At 39.6% G+C, this 25,972-nt stretch overlaps 1 long non-coding RNA gene across 1 annotated transcript in view; it reads right to left on the bottom strand.

Annotated features, from left to right (window-relative positions):
• Window positions 1-25,972, bottom strand: part of LOC147576182 (uncharacterized) — a 47,390-nt gene that overhangs the window by 5,243 nt on the left and 16,175 nt on the right. Inside the window, exon 2 of the long non-coding RNA XR_015241868.1 lies at window positions 18,045-18,250. This is a non-coding gene — a long non-coding RNA (uncharacterized LOC147576182). The remainder of the gene's footprint in view (window positions 1-18,044; window positions 18,251-25,972) is intronic.

Raw genomic sequence — 25,972 nt, 5'->3', positions numbered from 1 at the left:
AAATCTGGAATAGTGAGCAGCCAAGATGGAAGTTCTACTCCCAGACTGACCTTTTGCATCTGCTCAGGGTGGTGCACTGGGTGGGAGGTGATTTCAAGGACCTGAGCCTCCGATTTCTCCACAGAAGAGAATCTCGGTCTCATTTGCTTACCAGAATGTGGAGACTTCCTTTTTACCATGAGAGAACTTGGAAATACAAATGCCTTTTTAGGGAACTAAAACTTGTGGTAAAAAATTAAATAACTGAACTTAGTTACATTCTTGACAGTAACTTGGTGGGGGAAAAGAGAGTAGAGAGCATGATGTGAAAGGGCCTGTGGAGGAGGAGAAAAGCCTGGGGCAAGAGCCCGTCAGGAGCTCAACAGGAAATCTCCACTGGCTCTAGTTTTAGGTGTTTTTTTTTTCCCCCCAAGTTGGTTGATTATTTATTTATTTATTTATTTATAATTTATTTATTTTTAAATTTATATCCTAGTTAGTTGGCATATAGTGCTATAATGAAAACAGGAGTAGATTCCGGTGTTTCCTCCCCTATGTATAACACCTAGTGCTCATCCCAACAAGTATCTTCCTTAATGTCCCTTACCCATTTAGCCCATCCTCTCTCCCACAACCCCTCCAGCAACTCTGTTTGTTCTCTGTAATTAAGGGTCTCTTATGTTTTGTGCCCCTCCTTGTTTTTATATTATTTTTGCTTCCCTTCCCTTCTGTTCATCTGTTTTGTATATTAAATTCCACATATGAGTGAAGTCATGTGGTATTTGTCTTTCTCTGACTAATTTCACTTAGCAGAATACCTTCCAGTTCCATCCACGTAGTTGCAAATGGCAAGATTTCATTCATTTTGATCGCTGAGTAACTGTTGATGGACATTTGGGCTTTTTCCATACTTTGGCTGTTGTTGATAGCACTGCTATAAACATTGGGGTGCATGTGCCCCTTTGAAACAGCACATCTGTATCCCTTGGATAACTACCTGGTACAATTGCTGTGTCATTGGGTAATTCTATTTTTAATTTTTTGAGCAACCTCCATACTGTTTTCCATTCCACTGGCTGTAATTTTAAACTAGAATCTGAAATTTTGAAATTTTTTAGCGCTGGCAATGGGCTTTTCATTTAAACAAGAAAAAAAAAAACCCCACACACCAGAATAAACACACAAAATGGACCTTATATATCCACTTAGTGCTGGTTTGCAGCCATTTAATGAACACGCATGGTATTGACTTCAGGGTCCATTATGGACATCAACGCTGCCTGTATTTGTGTGTGTGGGGGATTTGTGTGTGTGTGTGTGTGTGTGTGTGTGTGTGTGTGTGTGTGGTTTTTTTTTTTTGACAGTCTGATTTTCAAGACTTTCTCATAGCTTTTAGTAGTATTTTTTGGACTTCTCTTCATTAAGGATTTTAAAAGCAAAGGTCTTTGCTTACATTGAAAGTGCTACTTTTCCTAGCATCAGAGTTCCTTGCTAATGGCTTTCTGAATACCATTTTCATTATTTAATTTTTATAGAACTCTACTTCCTTTATTATTACATTTGCCTTTGTAATATGCACAATCTGTTGGCTACATATTGCTAGGTTTTAAATATTTTTCCTGTTTACCATTAATAAAAAACAGTTGCTGATTCATCTGCCTTGCAGAATAAATCACTAACCTCATCCGTGCACAACAGAAAAATGGCAGGTATATCTTCTGATTATCCTCCCTAGCTGTTTTGCTCTGATCTCTCTCTTTTCCTCTACACTAGTGAAGATACAATGTCCTCTGGTTATGGAGAGGAAATAAACATAAGGCTAAGGTTATTTGGATTTTATAAATGTAATAGTAATCAATAGTAATCCCAGGGCGCCTGGGTGGCTCAGTCGGTTGAGCATCTGACTTCAACTCAGGTCATGATCTCGAGGTTTGAAAGTTCGAACGCCATGTCTGGCTCTGTGCTGACAGCTCAGAGGCTGGAGCCTGCTTCAGATTCTGTGTCTCCCTCTTCTGCTCTCTCTCTCTCTCTCTCTCTCTCAAAAATAAATAAACATTAAAAAAAATTTTAATGTAATAGTAATCCTTTGCCTAGTTTTTTTTTTTTTTAATTTTTTTTTTCAATATTTATTTATTTTTGGGACAGAGAGAGACAGAGCATGAACGGGGGAGGGGCAGAGAGAGAGGGAGACACAGAATTGGAAACAGGCTCCAGGCTCTGAGCCATCAGCCCAGAGCCTGACGCAGGGCTCGAACTCACGGACCGCGAGATCGTGACCTGGCTGAAGTCGGACGCTTAACCGACTGCGCCACCCAGGCGCCCCTCCTTTGCCTAGTTAATAACAGGAGTGTATATAACACTTGACACTTTACCAAAGGACTTCACGTATGTTGTTTTATTGGACTCCTGAAGGGTTGTTCTAATTATTATCCCATTTGATAAATGTGACCTGCCCAAGTTCATGATTAATGAGTGACTGAGGCCACCCCTTCTTTCTTTTAATCAGGCTCATCTTAACCAAAATCTTAACCATCTTAACCAAAATCCTTTTCCAGTCCCACAGGCTTTTGGCTACAAACCTTTTCTCTTGCCCTTCAGGGCTATGGCCACTCGAGAGTGGGTTGTACCCTGTTGCCCATTTCCTTATGTTGAATTCATTCTTCAGTTCTCTGAAATCCAAGGTTGGTGTCCACCACCGTACTGGACCGACTTACTAAGAGTAAGAGTCACAGTACCGTCTGGTTGTTACATGCCGTGAATATTTTTTTAAAGTTTTTTTAAGTTTGTTTATTTACATTGCCATGAGTCTTTAAAAATTTTTTTGTTTATTTATTTATTTATTTTGAGACAATGAGAGAGAGAGCATGAGTGAGTGAGAGGCAGAGAGAGAGAGAGAGAGAGAGAGAGAGAGAGAGAGAATCCCAAGCAGGCTCTACACGGGAAGCATGAAGCCCAATGTGGGGCTTGAACTCACAAACCACAAGATCATGACCTAAGCTGAAACCAAGAGTGGGACGCTCAACCGACTGAGTGACCCAAGGTCCACCCTGCCGTGAGTCCTGTTGCTTGTTTCTTTTTTTTAATTTTTTAAAAATTTTTTTCAATGCTTTCTACTTATTTTTGGGACAGAGAGAGACAGAGCATGAACGGGGGGAGGGGCAGAGAGAGAGGGAGACACAGAATCGGAAACAGGCTCCAGGCTCCGAGCCATCAGCCCAGAGCCGGATGCGGGGCTCGAACTCACGGACCGCGAGATCGTGACTTGGCTGAAGTCGGACGCTTAACCGACTGCGCCACCTAGGCGCCCCCCTGTTGCTTGTTTCTACTTCAGTTCTCCATACCATCAACACCACTGGTCACTTCTGCCTTCTTACATGCCCTCATTGGGTTTTTTCCTCCTCTTCAGGAGAGTCTTCAAGTCTCTTCAGTGACTCGTCTTCCTGCATTTTTCCTTAAATAATGAGACTTCTCACAGTGCTAGCCTCCACTCACCTCATTTTTCTTTTTCTTCCCACTTCTTCTCGTCCCAGAGAAATTTTATCCCCTTCTCACTGTTGCCTCTATAGGTAGATGACTTCATCAAAAAATATTACAGATGTTTTCAAACATAAACAGAAGTAGAAATAATAGTTTAATGCCCGTGGACCCCATCACTCAGCTGCAATAGTTACTGACATTTTGCAAATCTTGTCATTTCCCTTGTGAATACTTCAGTATGCACTTCATAAGGGCTTTCGAAAGTTATAGCCACCACGCCATATTTATTTTATTTATTTTAACAGAATTAATAGTGTAATTACTTAATGTCATCTGACACTTTCTAAATTTCTATGATTTTCCTAAGGATACCTTTTTATAGTTGATTTGAATCCACATTCTAATGAATTGCTGTCTCTTTATTATTATTATTAATTTTATTTTTTTAATTAAAAAAATTCTTTTAATGTTTATTTATTTTTGATGAGAGAGAGAGAGACAGAGCACAAGCAGGGGAGGGGCAAAGAGAGAGGAAGACACAGAATCCAAAGTAGGCTCCAGGCTCTGAGCTGTCAGCACAGAGCCTGACATGGGGCTCAAACCCACGGATCATGAGATCATGACCTGAGCCAAAGTTGGCTGTCCAACTGACTGAGCTACCCAGGTGCCCCTAAAGTTTATTTATTTGAGAGAGGTAGATAGAAACAGTGTGACTGGGGAAGGGGCAGAGGGAGAGGGAGAGAGAGAATCCCAAGCAGGCTCCATGCTGCCTGCTGCAGAGCCTGATGTGGGGTGGGGCTCAAACTCACAAACCATGAGATCATGACCTGAGCCCAAACCAAGAGCCGGTAGCTTAACCAACTGAGTCCCCCAGCCCCCGCTTTTTAAACGTTTATTTCTTTTGAGAGAGAGAAGGAGAGAGTGTGCACATGCACGAGAGTAGGGGAGGGGAAGAGAGAGAAGGAGACACAGTCTGAAGCAGGCTCCGGGCTCCGAGCTGTCAGCACAAAGCCCACGTGGGGCTTGATGTCATGAACCGTGAGATCATGACCTGAGCCACAATCAAGAGCTGGACGCCCAACTGACTGAGCCACCCGGGCATCCCTGATGTCTTTTAAGTGGATCTCCATTTCTAGTGCTGCCACGCCAGGCCTTTCTCTCAGGCTCCAAACCCAAGAGCCCAGCTGACCCCTTTAGCTTCATTTGGAGGCCTCAAAGGTACTCCAGACTCTACATATTTCTAACTTAACTTCCTTTGTCCCTAAAAGCTTACTCTCGTGCTTCTTGTCTCAGGAAATGGCAGTACGGTCCACCTGATTGTTCATGCCAAAAACCTGAGGGTCTTCTCTGATCCCCATCTCCACTCACTTCTCATATGTCACATGTTCCCAGGTACCGCTAATTCTAGCTCCTCCGTATCTTTTCAGTCCATCTTTCCATCTTCCCTGCCATTATCTTAGTTCAGATCATCACTGTCCCCCTGGATTGCTGCAAATCCTAAGTGGTCCCCTCCTTAAAGTTCTTCCACAGCTCCCGTTGTTTTCAGGATAAATTTTAACATCTGATAAGGCCTTAAAAACCCAGTGCATGCTGCCATCCCCAGCCCCATTCCCCTCTTCCTCTTCTGGTACTGTGCGCCATAGCTGGACGTGCCTCCGTTCCCTGCCCTTTCTCACCTCGGGCCTATGCTATGATGTTCCTTTCGCCCGGAATGCTCTTTTGTTTCCTCTCCCAACCCTTTCCTCACTGATTTCACTCCTTCTTGTCATGATATCTTTGCTGAACAACGCTTCAGGGAAGTCTTCCCTCACTCTCCAAACCTGAGTCAGGTCCTGCTGTCTGGGTGCTGAGGGTACCTGGAGGTACTTGGTTTCAACTCCTTTTGTAATATTAATTCCATGGATTTGTAGCTGCTTATTTGGTGTCTTCTGTCTTATTTGTGGTTGTAATCTGAGTAAGAATAGTGTCAGTTATTAGGCAAGCGCTCCATAAGTATGAGTTGAATGGATGAAGTAATGATTCTTTTTTAAGATTTATTTATTTATTTGGAGAGAGAGCAAGTGGGGGAGGGGGGAGAGAGAGAGAGAGAGAGAGAGAGAGAAAAGAAAAGAAAAGAGAAAGAATCCCAAGCACGCTCCACGCTGTCAGCCCAGAGCCCAACACAGGGCTCGAACTCATGAACTGTGAGATCAAGACCTGAGCTGAAATCAAGAGTTGGATGCTCAACCGACTGAAGCCACCCAGGTGCCCTTTTAATTTAATTTTTTTTGAGAGAGAGAGAGAGAGAGTAAGCATGAGTGTGGGAGAGGGGCAGAGAGAGAGAGAGAGAGAGAGAGAGGGAGGGAGAGAGTCTTAAGCAGGTTCCATGCTCAGCACAGAGCCTGATGTGGGCTTGATCCTACAACCATGGGATCATGACCTGAGCCAAAACCAAGAGTTGGATGGTCGGTAGACTGAGCCACCCAGCATTTCTGAAGTAGTGATTCTCCTAAGTCCCAGGTTTCCAGTGTGTACCACTGTTGCTTAGCGTTGTAGGTACTGTGTGTGATAGGTATTGCTTGTAGCATCCAGGCCTTAGACAATTTAAGTTGAATTTTCAGAAAATTGTTGAAACATGGCAATAAAGTAGTGTAGGGTAAATATCGTAGGCTTGTTCCTATCTTAGGCCCTCTGTACTCACTACTCACTCTCTTTGAAATATTTTCCCTCTGTCTTCACCCGTTTTGTTCCTTGTCCTTGAGACTTAGGTGTCAATATCACTTGCCACTGTTTCTTTGTTGTTCTTTTGTCTCTTTCTCTCTCTCTCTCTCTCTCTCTCTCTCTCTCTCTCTCTCTCTCCCGCCAAAGGAGACAAGGGGCTTCATCTTTCCTGTTCATTGCAGCATTGTAGGTATTCTACAAATATTTGTTGAATTAGTGGAAACATGAATGAATGAATGAATGACCGCTACAGCAGGTGAGGTGATACACTTCCAGGAAAAATAAGGGGAAATGACAAGCTTATATGTTTTTCAAAAGTAAACAAACCCTCTGTAGTTCCTTTTATTAGACATGTAATCTTGTGTGTAGCCTTTTTCTGTGCTATTCCTAATTGTCCCTTTCTTACAGATTATGGGGGGAGCCGTTTGATGGACACTTTCCATTGGACCACCTTGCTTGAGGTGCGAAGCATGTGCTAACATTAGCAGAGAAGTGAGCTTTGCCAGAGGTGTAAATGAATAAGAAAAGTAACCAGGGGACCTACTGAAAGAGACCTTTTAACAAAAGAGGGAGGTACCAGTTTGTATATTTCAGCTTCAGAAAACCTGTTTCAGAGGCTCATTGTGAGGCTAACTGATTTAGCCCAAAGAGCAACCAGGAGGGTTCAGTTTGGGTCACTGGCAGTTTTGTGGGACTTTGGGCAATAGTGGGGGGAAGAGGAGAAAGGAGGTTTGGTTGGGAAGGCAGTGGGATGTGAAAGTGCATTTCTAGTGAGTGGGCAGGAACTCTGCCCACAGAGATGTTCTAGTTTCATGGCTCCTTAATGCCCGTGTTCATTGAAATGGGTCTGGGAGCAGAACAGTGAGTTTAGTTTGAGACATTTGAGATTGAGGCATCAGTAATATTAATAAAAAGCTCAGGGATCTAGGTTGGATCTAAGAGATTTCTTAGATGCCAGCGGGAATACCAGCATCAAAAGGAGGAGAAGAGGGTATGGAACTCTTTGACAGAGACCTAACATTTCTTACTCAGAGGGCCTCAGGATCTTCTGAAGATCACATGCTATTGGTCATTCCTTTCTGAATTCTTGTAACGCTTCCTATCTGTAACTTCTAGGCTTCTAAGCCTTTGGCAGAGTGTTGTGCAGTAGAAATACATTGGGAGCCACACATGTGAGCCACACATATAACTTAAAATTTTCTACCAGCAACATTTTAAAAAGTAAGACAAAAACCCTAGGTGAACATAATTTCTAAAATTTAGTTAATTTAACCCAATAAAATGAAAAATATTACTATTTCATCATGCAATCAATATAAAATTTAGTAATGAGATACTTTATAATCTTTTTTTAAATACTGAGTCTTCAAAATCTATTGTGGATTTTACACTTAAAGCTCATCTCAATTCAGCCTACCTACATTTCAGGTGCACATCACATGTGGCTAGTGACTACCATATTGGATAGTGCAGTATGTGTTGTACTTGTATTAGTATGTATTTGGCAGGACAATCATGTCCTGTCTTCCTGATGGATTTGTAAGGCCCCAATCCCTCTTTGGAGCCCCAGTGCCCCACGTAGGGCTCTGAGCAAAAATCAGCTCAAATGAGCCCAATTTCCGGAAGCCTTCCTTGATCCTCCTCTTGTAAGGAACCATTTCTTCTTCTTTTGGGCTCCTATAACATGTGCCCTGTATGTCTGTGGTGCCGTTTCTCAGTTTTTACCTGGTATGACAGTTGTTGGTGTAAATGTCTTAGAATTGCTCTTTCTAGATGTGAGCCGAAGGCAGAATCTATCTTTGGAGTCCTCATGGGTGCCTAGCATGTTAACTTTTTCTCAAAGGAAGAGTTCAGTAAATGTCTGTTGAATAAATATGTGCACATACTAAGCATTTATATCATTATTGAGTATTTTGGTAAGTGATAGGTAAGTCTGGACATTGAAGAGAAAGTGACAGGTTAGGTACAGTAAAGCGAATTGACTCAACATTTAAGACTATTTCTTGGTAGTCAGAAGAGACACAATAAAAAGGAAAAAAATAAAAGGTGGGATATTCATCCTTTGTCCTGGGGAGGACAAGCCACTCCTGTTGTTCACTTCTCTATGAATTTGGTCCTGCCTGCTCATTTATCTATTTTATGACTGTCTACTTTTACCTGCAATAAATTCAATTTCCTATTTCATTTGCAGATCATCTTAAAGATACAGAGAAAAAAGAAAACACATGTCAGCCTGGGTAGGTAAATTTCTATAGCAGCGATACTCAAATTGTGGTCCATGGACTAGAGCTCTCTGTGAAGAGGTATGTTTAGAAATGAGATTAATCATTTTGGAACTTTGTAACACTTTGACAGTAAATTTGTGCACTTGAATCAAATAAAAAAAGAATTAAGTTTGTATTTTATACTTGTTCTTATTTTTATTTTGTTTTTCCAATAACTAACTTAAAAAACAATTTTACTGAGGCTATAATTGATGTACAATGCGTTGCATATGTTAAAAGTGTATAATTTGATAAGTTTAGACACGTATATATCTGTGAGACCATCTCTACATCCAAGATAGTGAACATATTCTTCACCCCCCCCAAATTTACTCATACTCCTATGTAATTGTCCATCTCACTTGGCCCTCTTCCCCCAAGTAACCATCAGTATGCTTTCTGCACCATAGATTAGACTGCATTTTCTATAGCTTTTTTTTTTTTTAACATTTATTTATTTTTGAGACAGAGAGAGACAGAGCATGAACGGGGGAGGGGCAGAGAGAGAAGGAGACACAGAATCGGAAGCAGGCTCCAGACCCTGAGCCATCAGCCCAGAGCCCAACGCGGGACTCGAACTCATGGACTGCGAGATCATGACCTGAGCCGAAGTCGGATGCTCAACCGACTGAGCCACCCAGGCGCCCCTCTATAGTTTTATACATAGAAGAATACAGTGTGTGCACTTTTTTTGTCTGCTTCTTTCACCTAGTATAATGATCTTGAGATTCATCCAAGTAGTTGTTTATATGAACAATTTGTTTCATTTTACTATTGAGTAGTAGTCCAATATATGGCTATATCACAATCTATTTATTATTGTTTGTCTGCTGGGGGACAGTTGGGTTGTTTGATAATTTTTGGCTGTTACAAGCAAAACTGTTCAGAACATTTGTGTACAAGACTTGGTATGGCTATATATTTCCTTGGGCAAATATCTAGGGGTAGAATGGCAGATCAAATGATCAAACCAAGTTAAGTCAGCTTGGGCTGCTATAACAAAATATCATAGATTGGGTGGCTTAAGCAATGTACATTTAGTCTCTCACAGTTCTGGAGGCTGGGAAGTGCAAGATCAATGTGCTGGTAGACTAGGTTCTTGGTGAGGTTATTCCTCCTGACTTGTCGACCGCTGCCTTCTCTTCATGAGCACTGTGTGCTCACATGGCCTTTCTTTGGTGCATGTGCATAGATACATCTGTCTCTCTTCATCTTCTTATAATGGGCACTAATCCCATTATAAGGAGCCCACCCTCATGACCTAATCTAAACCTAATTACCTTTCAAAGGCCTCATCTCCAAATACAATCACACTGGGGATTAGGGGTTCAACATACGAATTTTAGGGGGATACAAACATTCAGTCCGTACAAAATGGTAGGTGTTTGTTTAACTTCTCAAGAAACTGCATTTTATATCACCACCAGCAGTTCATGAGCATTTCACTTCCTCATATTTTTACAAACATCGGGTATCGTTTAGTCTTACTAATTTTAGTCATTCTGATAGGCGTGTAGTGCTGGCTCATTGTGGTTTTAATTTGCATTTCATCTACTGATGTTGAATACATTTTCATCTGCCTGGTTGACATCTGAGTATTTTCTTCGGTAAAGTGTCTTTCCAGATCTTTTGCCCATTAAAAAAAAATTGGTTGTTTTCTAGTTGAGTTTTGAGGGGCCTTTATACATTCTAGATACAAGTCCTTTATCAGGTAGGTGCTTGCAAGTACTTTCCCCCAGTCTGTGGCTTCTGTTTTCATCCTCTTAACAGTGTATTTTGAAGAGCGGAAGGTTCTAAATTTTGATGAAGTCCAGTTTGTTTGTTTGTTTTAGTGGGTTGTGCTTTTAATGTCATATCTAAGAAATCTTTGCCTTACCCAAGGTCACAAAGATTTTCTCTTATGTTTTCTCTAGGATTCTTATTGGTTTAGGTTTTATATTTAGGTCTATGATGCACTTTGAGTTAATTTTTGTATATGGTGTGTACGGATCTAAGTTCTTTTATTTTTATTTTTATTTCTTTGGTGGTGCTGGGACATATGGATGGCCAATGTGCCAGTACCATTTATTGAAAAAGTGTATCCTTTGTTCTCTGCATTGCCTTTGTCAAACATCCATTGTCAGTATGTGTGTGGGTTTATTTCTGGACTCTATTCTGTTCCATTGGTTAATTTGTCTGTCTTTATGCCAATACCATGCTGTTTTAATTACTGTAGCTTTATAAGTATTGGGACAAAGTAGTGTTAGTCCTCCAACTTTGTTTTTCTTTTGATTATTCTAGACCTTTGCATTTCCATATGAATTTTAGAATCAGCTTGTCAATTTCTGCAACAAAAACATACTGAGATTTTGACTGAGATTATGTTGAACCTAAAGATCAACATACGGAGAAATGACATCTTAATATTGAGTCACTTGACCTCTCTGTTTATTTAATTCTTTAATTTCTCTTGGCAATATTTAGCAGTTTTCAGTTTACAAGTCTTTTTCGTGTTTTGCCAGATGTATCCCTAAAGCTTTTCATATTTTTTGATAACTATTGTAAATGGTATGTTTAAAATTTCAATTTCTGATGACTTATTGCTAGTATGTAGGAATACATTTGATTTTTGTATATTGCCCTTGTATCTTGCGCCCTTCTAAAAAATGAAGCAGTTGAAGCAATAATAATTAGATTCCCACTGTTCTGACTGGATCTTAGAAGGAAATGGGACAATGAAAGATAAGCTGATGGTTTTGATATAAGGATGCTGGGAGAGAAGAACCTGGAGAAGAGCTCTGTTTTAAAGATCCTTTCTGTTGTGAAAGACTGGACACAGGGACTAAGTCCAGGGCTGTGTGGTTGTCGTTCCAGGCATCCTGGCCCAGCAGTACCTCTGGGCTGGGTCCTCTTTCTGGCTTTTGCCAGAAAGGGCCATAGGAGGTGCTCAGCAGCTCGGCCATGGTCTAGGAAGGGTCATAGTCAATAACTGCACCATCCAGGGCGCCTGGTGGCCCAGTCAGTTAAGCTCCGACTCTTGATTTCAGCTCAGGTCATGATCTCACAGTTCGTCAGTTCGAGCCCCCATTGGGCTCTGTGCTGACAGCGTGGAGCCTGCCTGGGATTCTCTGTCTCCCTCTCTCTCTGTCCCCCGCCCCCCCCCCCCCCCCCCGCTGGCTATCTCTATGTTTCTGAAAAAAAGTAAATAAATATATAAAAAAATTGCACCATCCATCACCAGCTGCAAACTCATCCATTCGTGAGTTTTTCTCCTGGGACCTGAGGTAGAACAAAAGAGGAGAGGCAACAGGCAGTTGCTACCACTTTTAGATTCTCAGCATTCACGAGCCTCCTTTCTTTTCTTCCTTCCTTCCTCACACTCGCTTTCTTCCTTCCCTCTTCTCTCCTCCCTACCCCTTCCCTCCCACCCACTCCTCTCCTCTCCCTTCCCCTCTCTTGTGTTCAAACTTGTACCGGAGGCCTCTATGTTGATTGCACTTGGGAATATACCACAGCCCTGTTTACCCCAATAGGGTCAGATTTAGGTCTTTCCAGGCTGAATGAGCTCCCAGTCGGCTTCTATCTTCTGGAAACTGGAGTTTATCCCTTTCTCATAACTGCCTGATTTACTTCACAAAGCTTTTGTAAAGATGAAAGGAATAATGCCGTGAAAGTGTTTTGCTTACCACTTTCTAAGAGTAAGTAAAGGGTGTTTATTATTATTTGACAAATACTTATGGAGCATTTATTTTGTTTTATGCACACGCTAAGGATAGAGCAGAGAACAGACCTGGTCTCTGTTCTTGTGTCCTGAAAAGTTGAGTAAGGCAAGACAAATATGGAGCAAATAAGCACACAAGAGATTATATGAATACAATTGTGATGAGTGTTCTGAAGGAAAAGCATGAGTGCTGTGAGAATGTGAAATAGAACTTGATTTGGGGATCTCAAAAAAGACCTCTTTGAGAAAGTGACATTTAAGCCGAGACCTAATGGGTGAATAAAAATTGCCCAGGTGACTGGTGTAAGGAAGAAAATTTCAGGTAGAGGGAACCATGTATAAAGACAAGGAAGCAAGATGGAGATTGGAATATTGGAGGAAGTAAAAACACTTGGGAGAGTCAGGGACTGAGGGTCACTAGATGAGGCTTGGGAGGTAGGTAGGGATCAGATCATGCCAGATCTTGAAGCCACACTGAGGGTTTGGGACTTTTACAGATAGCTCTCTCTATATTTCAACAGAGGGATTTAATATAGGAGATTGGTTACACACATACTGGGTGGCTGGGAAAGCAGTGGTGTCCACTGAGATAACCTGATATTGGTAGTTAGCAGTTTCCACTCTATGGAACTGGTGGTATTCATAGAATCCAGGAGTTTCCAGAAGGAGCCTGTTGCAGCTGGTGGGACCACGGAATAAGATGGAGTAGGGCCCTTGGTGTAGGAGTTAGGATTGCCAAAGGAAAGAGCCACTTGTGAAGTTGTCAGAATCAGGGAGAGACTGATAGCAAGAGAGAGACAGAGAGCTTTCCTCTCTCCTTCTGCTTCTGCTCTCCTGCCAATACCTCCTAGTAGTAGAAGCTAATAGAAACATGGAGTTTACAGCCATCTAGCCACAACATTATAGAGCAGAGTAGAAAGGGTGGGTGTTGTACAGAGTAGACAACAGTGGATTAGAGACAACACTAGAGTATGAGTAAGGTTTTTTTTTTTTTAATGTTTATTTATTTTTGAGAGACAGAGACAGCATGAGTGGGGGAGGGGCAGAGAGAGAGGGAGACAGAATCCAAAGCAGGCTCCAGCTCCGAGCTGTAAGCACAGAGCCTGACGCAGGGCTCGAACTCACAAGCTGTGAGATTATGACCTGAGCCAAAGTCGGACACTTAACCGACTGAGCCACTCAGGTGGTCTGAGTCAGTAAAAGTTTTAAATCCTTGAATCGCAGAAGAATTGATACCATGTTAGCGACAGCTTCCCTCCCGGTGTTCACCAAGTTATCTTTCTCTATGGGTGGTATTAGCTAGTGAATTCCCCAGGTGCTTAACTTAAAGTCTGTCAATCTTACATTCTTTTTCCCATAGGTACTTATGAGTTACACAAGATATAAGAATAGATATCATTTGTCCAATACCTGCTTGGTTATAGCATCTTACAATGTCTCATTTAATCCTTACAACAAACATAAATTGAGTGCTATTATTGTCGCGACCGGCGCGACAAACATCCAAGTTAAGGTCCTGAGGGTAGGGGAATGCAAGAAAAAAGAGAGAAGAGAAAGTTTGGGAACAGGAGGGTCCCCTGGGCTGATGGCCCAAGTGACGGCTTTATTGTTGCTGTACACAATCTTTTATATCCAGACTCTTATGGGTCAGGCCATTCTAAGAATAAACAGGTTTCACATAATCGCTGCCAACGAAAACATTTAGTTCTGTGTTTCTTGTGCATTTTCTAGACGGGTCACAACAAGACCTTGTTGATAAGATTGCTAGCAAAACACAATTCCCGTGTTTGTTTCTATCTGACTCGGGGTAGAAAAAGGGAGGTAGCATTACTGCCAACACCTGCAGACCACAGGCTTCAGGAATTAACTTTCTCAGCCTTGACAAGGCTTTCGTATGTCCTTGAGAGTGGGGGAATGGGAGGGGGAACCACCGGGTTGGCTAAGTCAACAGGGAACGTTGCTCGACCCGGTCTCAGCCTGGCGCCGGGCCCGGCCTCCCACATAAATGGGAGGGGGAACCACCGGGTTGGCTTGAGTCAACGGGGAACATTGCTCGACCCGGTCTCAGCCTGGCACTGGGGCCCGGCCCCCCACATATTGTTATCTCCATTTTATAAGAAGGTGATTGTGACTGGGAGGAGGGTAAGCTAATAAGTGACATTGCTGACATTTGAAGTAGGGCTTACTTTTATAAAAAAAATATTTAATGTTTATTTATTTTGAGAGAGAGAGAGAGAGGAGGAGAGAGAGAGAGACACAGAATCCGAAGCAGGCTCCAGGCTCTGAGCTGCCAGCACAGAGTCCGACACGGGGCTTGAACTCATGAACCATGAGATCATGACCTGAGCTGAAGTCGGACACTTAACCGACTCAGCTGCCCAGGCTCCCCTGAAGTAGGGCTTTCTGACCCAAAGCCTGGCTCTGTCCATGATAGCCCAGTACCTAGGCTAGAATTTGGGATGAAATCTCCGATACAAACCTCCAAATGTAAGTGATTTCTCTCATGTTCAATTTCTTCTGACTTGTGAGAGGATTCCCAGTGGGAATTCTGGGTCAGTTGAGCAGGGGACACAGCATTCAGGGTCTTTAGTGTGATGAGGTTTTTTTTACTAATGACACTTAAAATTTATGGTCAAGAAAATTGTGGAGTTTGTTTTGCTTTTACTGTAGCATGAATGTTCTCACTTTTACCTGTAAATCATACAGTTTTATTCATAGCAGAAATGTCATATGGTTTATTTCCCCCCTCACTCTTTAGGTTTGTTCTGAGCATTAAATGAGATGCTGTGATGTGCTCTAACTTAGCAGGTATTCAACAAAAGATATTCAAGAAGTTGACTCATTTTTAATCAGCTGATTTTTTTTGAGAACACAAAGTTTAGTTAAGAGATAGGCCAGTGACGGGGCGCCTGGGTGGCTCAGTCGGTTGAGCGTCTGACTTCGGCTCAGGTCATGATCTCACGGTCCGCGAGTTCGAGCCCCGCGTTGGGCTCTGGGCTGATGGCCCAGAGCCTGGAGCCTGCTTCCGATTCTGTGCCTCCCTCTCTCTCTGCCCCTCCCCTGTTCATGCTCTGTCTCTCTCTGTCTCAAAAATAAATAAATGTTAAAAAAAAAAAAAAAAGAGATAGGCCAGTAGAAACGTTACACAGATAATTTGATGGGGCCACGGTGACTGAGAGGGGAAAGAATTCTTCTGGAGGGAGAGCTGACATTCGTCATTAGTACCTATCTGACCCTTTCCTGAAGTTAGGAGCAATATAAAAGCTAATAGTGTTTGGCGATCATTTAAACCTAAAAAAAAAAAAACCCATGAAATACTTTACTTACAGTTCAATTGAGAGAAACACTATGCAGACATTAAAGAGTGCTATTTTATTACTTTTTTAAATTTAATTTTTATTTTTTAGAAGTTTATTTAGGAAATCTCTACATCCAACGTGGGACTTGAACTCACTGCCAGTAGACCTTGACCATTTTGCATAAAAATGGGTTGTCATTTCTTCCAAATTGGATTCCTATGTTAGTGCAGCATTCATTCATTCTTCTTCTTCTTCTTCTTCTTCTTCTTCTTCTTCTTCTTCTTTTGTTGTTCTTGTTCTTGTTCTTCTTCTTCTTGTTGTTCTTGTTCTTGTTCTTGTTCTTGTTCTTCTTCTTCTTCTTCTTCTTCTTCTTCTTCTCTTCCTCTTCTTCTTCTCCTCCTCCTCCTTCTCCTTCTTTTTTTAAAATTAAAAGCCAAGGTCTGAACCAGAATTATCCATGCAGAGATGTTCTGTTCAAAGCATTGCACCACATTATGTTTTTGTTAGAGTTGCCACCATTTCTAAGGTTCCTTTTCTCTTACTTCTCATACCAGAGACCGTTTAAAATACCACAAGCTTTCCCTTACATGAATTACTGAAAGACCTGTTAGGCTAAGAAATTAACTTCAAGGCAGTATTGTTCTCATGAAAATAGTATTCTCTCGTGGAAATTTATTATCTTTTGTATTCTTTGTTGTCTACTCAAGGTGAGGTTCCTGTGTATAGTATATGCTTCTGGCATGGTGCCTTGGTTGACTTACTGTAGGCAGCTGCTCTATCGATAAACAAAGTTGGAAAGACTTTGCATGTCGCTTGCTCTCTGTATCTTAACTCTTCAAAGTCACTTAGGTTCCAAGTTAAATGCAGCCATTCATGCGTTGCCAGGAATGGGGAAGGAATTCTAAATCTGTTGGCCAAGGGCAGAAGAGCAGTTCTTACACTGTTCGATCCAAGGACCCCATTTTAAAAATTATTAAGGACCCCAAGCTTTTCTCTAAGTGTGTTATATTTATTAACATTTACTCTATTAGAAATTAAAACTGAGTGGCGCCTGCGTGGTTCAGTCGGTTAAGCGTCTGACCCTTGATTTTGGCTCAGGTCATGATCTCATGGTTGGTGAGTTCAAGCCCCGAGTTGGGCTCTGCACTGACAGCACAGAGCCTGCTTGGGATTCTTTCTCTCCTCCCCTGCTCATGCTCTTTCTCTCTCAAATTAAATAAACACTTAAAAAAATTAAAACTGAAATTTAAAAATTTTCTTCACGAAAAATAATACAAAACCCCTATATGTTAACGTGACTAACATTTCGTTTTTTAAATGTTTGTTTGTTTGTTTGTTTGTTTGTTTGTTTAGAGCACCTGTGCGAGTGGAGGAGGGATAGAGAAAGAGAATGGCCAGCTGGCTCCTCACAGTCAGCACAGAGCCTGGATCCTGCTTCAGATTCTGTGTCTCCCTCTCTCTCTGCCCCACCCCTGCTTGCACTGTGTTTCCCTCTGTCTCTCAAAAATGAATAAATGTTAAAAAAAATTAAAAAGAAGAAACAGAAATTAAAAAAATAACTATATATTTTTAATTATACTTTTTATTTAGTGATAAATGTAGACTCACGTGCAGTTGCAAAACATTATACTGAGAGATCCCAGGTCTCCTTTACCCAGTTTCCCACAGTGGTACTGTCTTGCAAAACTATAGCATAATATCACGACCAGGATATTGCCATCCGTACAGTCAAGATGTAGGATGGTTCCTGCACAAGGACCTTTTCTGTTGCCCTTTCATAGCCACATCCCTCCTCCCCCAACCACCAACCCCTTGCAACCATTAATCTATTCTCCATTTCTATAACTTTGTCATTTCAAGGGTGTTACACAAATGGAATCATACATATGTATCCTTTTAGGATTTGCTTTTTTTTTTTTTTCACTTAGCATAATTCCCTGCAGATTCACCCAAGTTGTGTGTGTCAAGGGCTTGTTTCCATTGCTGAACAGTGTTCCATGGTATGGATGTACCAACAGTGTATTTAATCACTCACTTGTCCAAGGATGTGTGGATGGTTTCCAGTTTGCAGCTGATATGAATATGGCTGCTGTGAACATTTGTATGCAGGTGTCTGTGGAAACATAAGTTTTCATTTCTCTGGGATAAAAATCCTCAAGAGTATAATTGTTGTGCTCTATGACAATTGCATGTTTAGTGTTACAAGAAACTGCCACACTGTTTTCCAGAGTCACTGTGCCATTTTACATTTCCACCAGCAATGTATGGGTGATCTGGTTTTTCTGCATCCTTGCCAACATTTAGCATTGTCATTATTATTTTTATTTGGGGGGGTGTTTGTTAATTCTGTAAAAATACACATAAAATGTATCATCTTAATAATTTTTTTCCATCTTAATTTTCCAGGGTGCAGTTCAGTGGTATTAAAGACATTCATATTGTTGTGCAACCATCAGCACTATCCCCAGAACTCTTTTTATCTTATAAAATTGAAACTCTGTACCCATTAAACAACAACTCCCCATTCCTTCCTCCTCCAGTCCCTGGCAGGCACTATTCCACTTTCTGTCTCTATGAGTTTGATCACCTAGGTACCTCAGACAAGTGGAACCATATGGTATTTACCTTTTTGTGACTGGCTTCTTTGAATTAGCATCATGTACCCAAGGTTCATCCATATTGTAGCTTGGTCAGGATTTTCTTCCTTTTTCAGGTTGAAGAATTCCATTGTATATGTACACCACATTTAGTTAACCCATGCATTGGTTGGTGGATACTTGGTTTGCTTCTGCCTTTTAGTTATTGTGCATAATGCTGCTAAGAACAGCATTCTGAAATACAAATATTGCAGAAAGATGCTGCTTTCAATTCTTTTGGGTATACTCAGAAGTGGAATTGTTGGATACTATGGTAATTCTCTCTCTGTCTCTCTTTTTTAGGGACCACCATACTGTTTTCCACAGCAGCTACACCATTTTACATGATCAGGAACAGTACACAAATTTCCAATTTATCCCCCACCTCACCAACACTTTTTTTTTTTTTTTTAAGCAGCCATCCTTATGGGTGCGAGGTGATATTTTATTGTGGTTTTGATTTGCATATCCCTAATAGTGATGTTGGGCTTCTTTTCTTGTACTTATCAGCTATTTGCTTATCTCCTTTGGCGAAATGCCTATTCAAATCCTTTCCCATTAAAAAAAAAAGGTATTTATTTATTTATTTATTTATTTATTTATTTATTTATTTATGTATTTAATTTATTTATATTGAGCAAGTGAGCGAGCAGGGAAAGGGCAGAAAGAGAGAGGGAAAGAGAGAGAATTCCAAGGCTCTGCATTGTCAGTGTGGAGTTTGACATGGGACTTGAACCCATGAACCGTGAGAGCATGACCTGAACTGAAATTAAGAGTCAGATGCTCAACTGACTGAGCCACCCACATTCCCCAAATCCTTTCCCATTAAAATTAGGGTTTTTTTGTTGTTGTTGTCTTTGAGTTTTTAGAAGTTTTCTATATATTCTAGATATTAATCCTTTATCAGACATATGATTTACACATGTTTTCTCCCATTCTGTGGGTTGCCTTTTCACTTTATTGATAGTGTCTTTTGATGCACAAAAGTGTCTGATTTTCATAATTCTACTTTGTCTATTTTTACTTTTCTTGCCTGTTCCTTTGGTATCATATGCTAGAAATCATTGCCAAATCCAATGATATGAAGCTTGTGCCCTATGTGTTCTTCTAAGAGTTTTATAGTTGCAGGTCTTACATTTAGGTCTTTCATCCATTTTGAGATAATTTGTATATTATGTTAGATAAGGGTTCAACTTTGTTCTTGTGCAAGTAGATATCCTGTTGTCCTAGCACCATTTGTTGAAAAAGTTGTCCTTTTTCCATGGAATAATATTGGCTCCGTTGTCAAAAATAATTTTTCCACATATGCAAGTGTTTATTTTTGGGTTCTCTAGTATATTCCATTGGTCCATATGTCTGTCTTTATACCAGTACCATATTTCTGATTACTGTAGCTCTGTGGTAAGTTTTGAAACCAAGAAGTGTGAGTCCTGTAGTTTTATTCCTCTTTTTCAAGGTGGTATTCATGGTCCCTTGAGATGCCAGGTAATTTTAGGATGGATTTTTTTCTATTTCTGTAAAAAAATGGGATTTCAATAGAGAGTAGCAATGAAATCTTAACAATAATAAGTCTTCTAATCCATGAACATGGAATAGCTTTCAGTTGATTTATACCTTATTTAATTTCTTTCTGCAGTGTTTTGTAGTTTTTATTGTACAAGTCTTTCACCTCCTTGGTTAAGTTCATTCCTAAGTATTTTATCCTTTTTGATGCTATTGTAAGTGGAATTATTTTCTTAATTTTCTTTAAAGATTGTTCTTTATTAGTGCATAGACTTTTGATTGGACAGTTTTATCCACTTACACTTAAAATAACTATTGACTTCTCTCACTTTGCAGTTTACTCTCCATATGCCTTATAGCTTTTTTGTCTCTCATTTCCTGTGTTAGTGTCTTCTTCTGTGTTTAGCTGAGTTTTTAATAGTAAAGTGTTTTCCTCTTTTCACTTTCTTTCATATACATTCCATAGCTATACTCTTTGTAGTTACCATGGGACTTACGTTTAACATCCTAAAGTTAACAATTTGAATTGATACCAGCTTAACTTCAATAACATATAAAAACTCGACTCCTGGGGCGCCTGCGTGGCGCAGTCGGTTAAGCGTCCGACTTCAGCCAGGTCACGATCTCGCGGTCTGTGAGTTCGAGCCCCGCGTCGGGCTCTGGGCTGATGGCTCAGAGCCTGGAGCCTGTTTCCGATTCTGTGTCTCCCTCTCTCTCTGCCCCTCCCCCGTTCATGCTCTGTCTCTCTCTGTCCCAAAAATAAATAAATGTTGAAAAAAAAAATTAAAAAAAAAAAAAAAACTCGACTCCTATGTAGCTCATCCCCACCGCCTTTCAATGACTGATATCACAAAACTATATCTTTATACATTGTATGTCCAAAAGCAAAATAATAATTTTTTAATGAATTAGTCTCTTAAATCATGTAGAAAACAGAACGCAGAGTTACAAACCAAAGTTACAATATTACCTTTTAGATTAATATATATGTATATATATAATTTTAGATTAATATATGTATGTATACATATAGATGTGTATATATATTTTAAAATATTTTTAAATAAATTTTAAAATGGATTAATTACATATATATTATATATAATATATTAAGATTGTCTTTTTTTGTCTTTTTGTTGTTTAGTTGTAAAAGTTGTATATAGTCTAGGTACTAGACCCTTATCTGACATATGATTTATAAAAATTCTTCCTCCATTTTGTAAGTTGTCTTTTCACTTTCTTGAAAGTGTCCTTCAAAGCACAAAATATTTTAATGTTGATGAAGTTCTGTTTATCTGTTTTTTCTTTTGTTGTGTATGCTTTTGACATCATATCTAAGAAATCATTTCCAATGTTTTCTTTTTAAGAGTTTTAGCTCTATAACCTAGGTATTTGATCCATTTCGGTTAATTTTTGTATATAGTGTGAGTTAAGGGTCCAACTTCATTCTTTTGCTTGTGGCTATCCAATTTTCCCAGCACCATTTGTTGAAGAGAGTTTTCTTTCCTCACTGGATGGTCTTGGCACCTTTTGAAAATCAGTTGACTGTAGATGCATAGTTTTATTTCTGGGCTCTTATTTTTATTTTATTGATCTGTATGTTTATCCTTATGCCAGTGCCATACTGATTACTGTTCTGATTACTGATTACTATATTACTTTAGCTTTATAGGAAGTTGGGAAGTGTGAGTTTTCTAATTTTTCTTTTTCAAGATTGTTTTGGCTATTCAGGATCGCTTACAATTTAATATGAATTTTAGGATAGGCTTATCTATTTCTGCAAAAAAAAGGTATTTGAGATTTTGATAGGGGTTGAATAGAATATGTAGACATATTTGGGAAATATTACCATCTAACAATATTGAATCTTCTAACCCATGTACACGGGAGTTTTTCTTTTTTTTTTTTTTTTTTTTCAAACGTTTTTTATTTATTTTTGGGACAGAGAGAGACAGAGCATGAACGGGGGAGGGGCAGAGAGAGAGGGAGACACAGAATCGGAAACAGGCTCCAGGCTCTGAGCCATCAGCCCAGAGCCCGACGCGGGGCTCGAACTCACGGACCGCGAGATCGTGACCTGGCTGAAGTCGGACGCTTAACCGACTGCGCCACCCAGGCGCCCCGGGAGTTTTTCTATTTATTTGGGTCTTCTTTAAATTCTTTGAGCAATGTGTTGTCATTTTTAGTGTGTAAGTCTTACATCTCCTTGGTTAAATTTATACCTAAATATTTCATTCTTTCTAATGCTATTATAAAAGGAATTGTTTTCTGTATTTCTTTTTCAACTGTTTATTGCTAGTGTATAGAAATACAACAGAACTGAATCTGTATTACAAAAGTTTGCTGAATTTATTAGCTTTAGTAGGTTTTTGTGGATCCCTAAGGGCTTTCTATATATATGACCATGTCAACTGGGAATAGATAATTTTATTTCTTCTTTTCTAATTTCTAATTTAGATGTCTTTTATTTATTTTTCTTGCTTAATTACTTTGGCTAGGACTTCCAGTGCAATATTGAATGGAAGTAGTGAGAGCTATCATCTTTGTTGTGTTCTTAAGGGAAAGATTTCAGTGTTTTACTATTGAGTATGATGTTAGTTGTGGTTTTTTCCATAAATGTCCTCTAACCTTTTAAGGAAGTTTTATTCTATTCCTAGTGCATTGAATGTTTTTATCATGAAACAATGTTCGATTTTGTCAGATGTCTTTTCTGTGCCTATTAAGATGATTAGGGTTGTTTTTACCCCTTTATTCTATTAATATCATGTCTTACCTTGATGGGTTGTCGTGTTGAGCCACACTTGCATTCCTGGGATAAATCTCATTACATCATGATGCATAATTCCTTTAATGTGCTGCTGAATTTGGTATCCTAGTAATTTGTTGAGAATTTTTGCTTCTGTATTCATGATGGATATTGGTTTATAGTTTTCCTGTGATGTCTTTGTAGGGCTTGGTATCAAGGTACTGCTGGCCTCATGGAATGGGTCAGGAGATAGTCACTATTCTCCTATTTCTTTTAAGAGTTTGAGAAAAATGGATGTTAATTCACCTTTAAAAGTTTGATAGAACATACCAGTGAAGTTATATACTCCTGGGCATTTATTTATTGGATGATTTTTTAATTATTGATTGATTGAGGTTTATTCAGATTTTCTATTTCTTGTTAAGTTAGTTTTGGTAGTTTGTGTTCTAAGAATTTGTCCATTTTATCCTGGTTACCTAATTTTTTGGCATACAATGTTCATTGTATAATCCTTTTTATTTCTCTAAGTTCAGTAATAATGTCTCCACTTTAGTTTCTGGTGTTAGTAATAGAGTCGTCTTTCCTTAGTTCTTCCAGCTAAACTTTGTCAATTTTGTTGATCTTTTCAAAGAATTAACTTTTTTTTTGTTTCTATTTTTCTAATAATTTGTTTTTGTCTGCTATAATTTTTACTATTTCCTTCTATTTGCTAGTTCTGGGTTCCATTTGCTGTTCTTTTTGTAGTTCATTGAGATGTACAATAAGATTCTGATTTGAGATATTAAAAAAATTTTTTTTAAGGTTTATTCATTTCTCAGAGACAGAGAGAGCATGAGTGGGGGAAGGGCAGAGACAGCGAGACACAGAATCTGAAACAGGCTCCAGGCTCTGAGCTGTCAGCACCGAGCCCAATGTGGGGGTGGAATTCATGGACCATGAGATCATGACCTGAGCCAAAGTTGGACGCTTAACTGATTGAGCCATCCAGGTGCCCCGAGATATTTTTTTTTTTTTTTTTTTTTTTTTTTAATTTTTTTTTTTTTTTTTCAACGTTTTTTATTTATTTTTGGGACAGAGAGAGACAGAGCATGAACGGGGGAGGGGCAGAGAGAGAGGGAGACACAGAATCGGAAACAGGCTCCAGGCTCCGAGCCATCAGCCCAGAGCCTGATGCGGGGCTCGAACTCACGGACCGCGAGATCGTGACCTGGCTGAAGTCGGACGCTTAACCGACTGCGCCACCCAGGCGCCCCTTCCCCGAGATATTTTTTTATGAAGTAGCCTCCACATTGTGGAGCCCAAGAAGGGGCTTGAACTTACAACCCCGAGATCAAGACTTGAGCCGAGATCAATAGTCAGACACTTAACCAACAGAGCCACCCAGGTACCCCTGAGATCTTTTTTTTTTTTTTTTTTTATCTGAAATTAGACTTTATTTTTTTTATTTATTTTTTTTTTATATATGAAATTTATTGTCAAATTGGTTTCCATACAACACCCAGTGCTCATCCCAAAAGGTGCCCTCCTCAATACCCATCACCCACCCTCTCCTCCCTCCCACCCCCCATCAACCCTCAGTTTGCTCTCAGTTCTCAACAGTCTCTTATGCTTTGGCTCTCTCCCACTCTAACCTCTTTTTTTTTTTTTTTTTTTCCTTCCCCTCCCCCATGGGTTCCTGTTAAGTTTCTCAGGATCCACATAAGAGTGAAACCATATGGTATCTGTCTTTCTCTGTATGGCTTATTTCACTTAGCATCACACTCTCCAGTTCCATCCACGTTGCTACAAAAGGCCATATTTCATTTTTTCTCATTGCCACGTAGTATTCCATAGTGTATATAAACCACAATTTCTTTATCCATTCATCAGTTGATGGACATTTAGGCTCTTTCCATAATTTGGCTATTGTTGAGAGTGCTGCTATGAACATTGGGGTACAAGTGCCCCTATGTATCAGTACTCCTGTGTCCCTGAGATCTTTTTCTAATGTAGGCATTGATAGCTGTAAATTTCACTCTGAGCACTGCTTTTGCTACTTCCCATATATTATTATATTGTATTTCCATTTCTATTTAATCAAAGTATTTCTAATTACCTTTGACTTTTTCTTTATCCTATTGGTTAACTCCATATTATATACATTTTTAAAATTTTTTAACGTTTATTTATTATTGAAAGACAGAGAGACTCAGAGAATGAGCAGGGGAGGGGCAGAGGGAGAGGGAGACACAGAATCTGAAGCAGGCTCCAGGCTCTGAGCTGTCAGCACAGAGCCCGATGCAGGTCTCCAACTCATAAACTGCGAGATCATGACCTGAGCTGAAGTCGGATGCTTAACCGACTGAGCCACCCAGGTGCCCCAACTCCATATTATATTTTTAATGGCTGTAGTAATATCCTCTGTTTCATTCCTAATAATGGTGATTTATGTCTTCTCTCTTTTTATCTTTCTCAGTCGTGTTAGAAGGTTATCAATCTTACTGATTTTTTTAATGCAGCACCTTTTTTTAATTGATATTCTCTATTGTTTTCCTGTTTTCAATTTCATTTATTTCTGCTTCTAGTGTAATTATTTCCTTCCTTCAGCTTGCTTTGAATTTATCTTCCTCTTCATTTTATGGTTTCTTGAGGTAGTTACTTAATTGATTTGAGATCTTTTTCCTAAGGTAAGCATTTAGCAGTATAAATGTCTTTCTTAGTACTACTTTAGCTGTGTCCCATATATTTGGACGTTATATTTTTATACTGAAAATATTTAAGATATATAATATCATGAAATCTTTAGTACCTGCCTTAATGGTCCCTCATTTCCTTAACTGTAGACCCTCTCCTGTATCCCTATAAATCGTGGCACCTAGAACACAGTATTCTGGACCTATCTGGACATTGAAGAATAGAGCAGGAATGTCTGTTCATTCCTCTTCTGTTCATTCATTTGCTCATTTATTCATTCAACAAACATTTACTAAATTCCTATAGCATATTTTGTGCTCATGGGAATAGAGAGATGATTAAGACATATTCCCTCTTACCCTACTGTCTCCATCAGAGAAGAAAAATAATCAAAAAATTTCACAGGTGACAACTATTAGCTATACTCTAGAAATTCTACTGCCATTAACACAAAGCTAGGTTAAAATGCCATTGGTTTCCCCCTCCCCAACAAATTGGCACTTTCTACCTTATTTTCATCTCTCTTTTTTCCCCTATATTCATTTGTTTTGTTTCTTAAATTCCACATATGAGTGAAATCATATGGTATTTGTCTTTCTCTGATTTCTTTTGCTTAGCATAATAGTATCTAGTCCCATCCACATCATTACAAATGGCAAGGTTTCATTCTTTTTTTTTTTTATGGTTGAGTAATTTTCCATTACACACACACACACACACACACACACACACACACACACCACATCTTCTTTATCCATTCATCAGTCGATGGACATTTGGGCTCTTTCCATAATTTGTCTATTGTTGATAATGCTGCTATAAACTTTGGGATGGATGTATCTCTCCACTCCAAATTAGTATTTTTATACCTTTTCTACACTATTTTCAAAATTCTGTTTGTCTTTAATCTAAGATAATCTAAAACTGGTCTGCATTCTACAGGTTATACCCATTGCTTAAAGCTGATTCCTTTCTGATTAATTCAGGCTGTGGCT

Source organism: Puma concolor, chromosome D2, assembly GCF_028749965.1.
Source record: "Puma concolor isolate L17-30 chromosome D2, mPumCon1.1.hap2, whole genome shotgun sequence".
Classification (NCBI taxonomy): Eukaryota; Metazoa; Chordata; class Mammalia; order Carnivora; family Felidae; genus Puma; species Puma concolor.
This window is presented reverse-complemented; position numbering and strand designations above follow the sequence as displayed.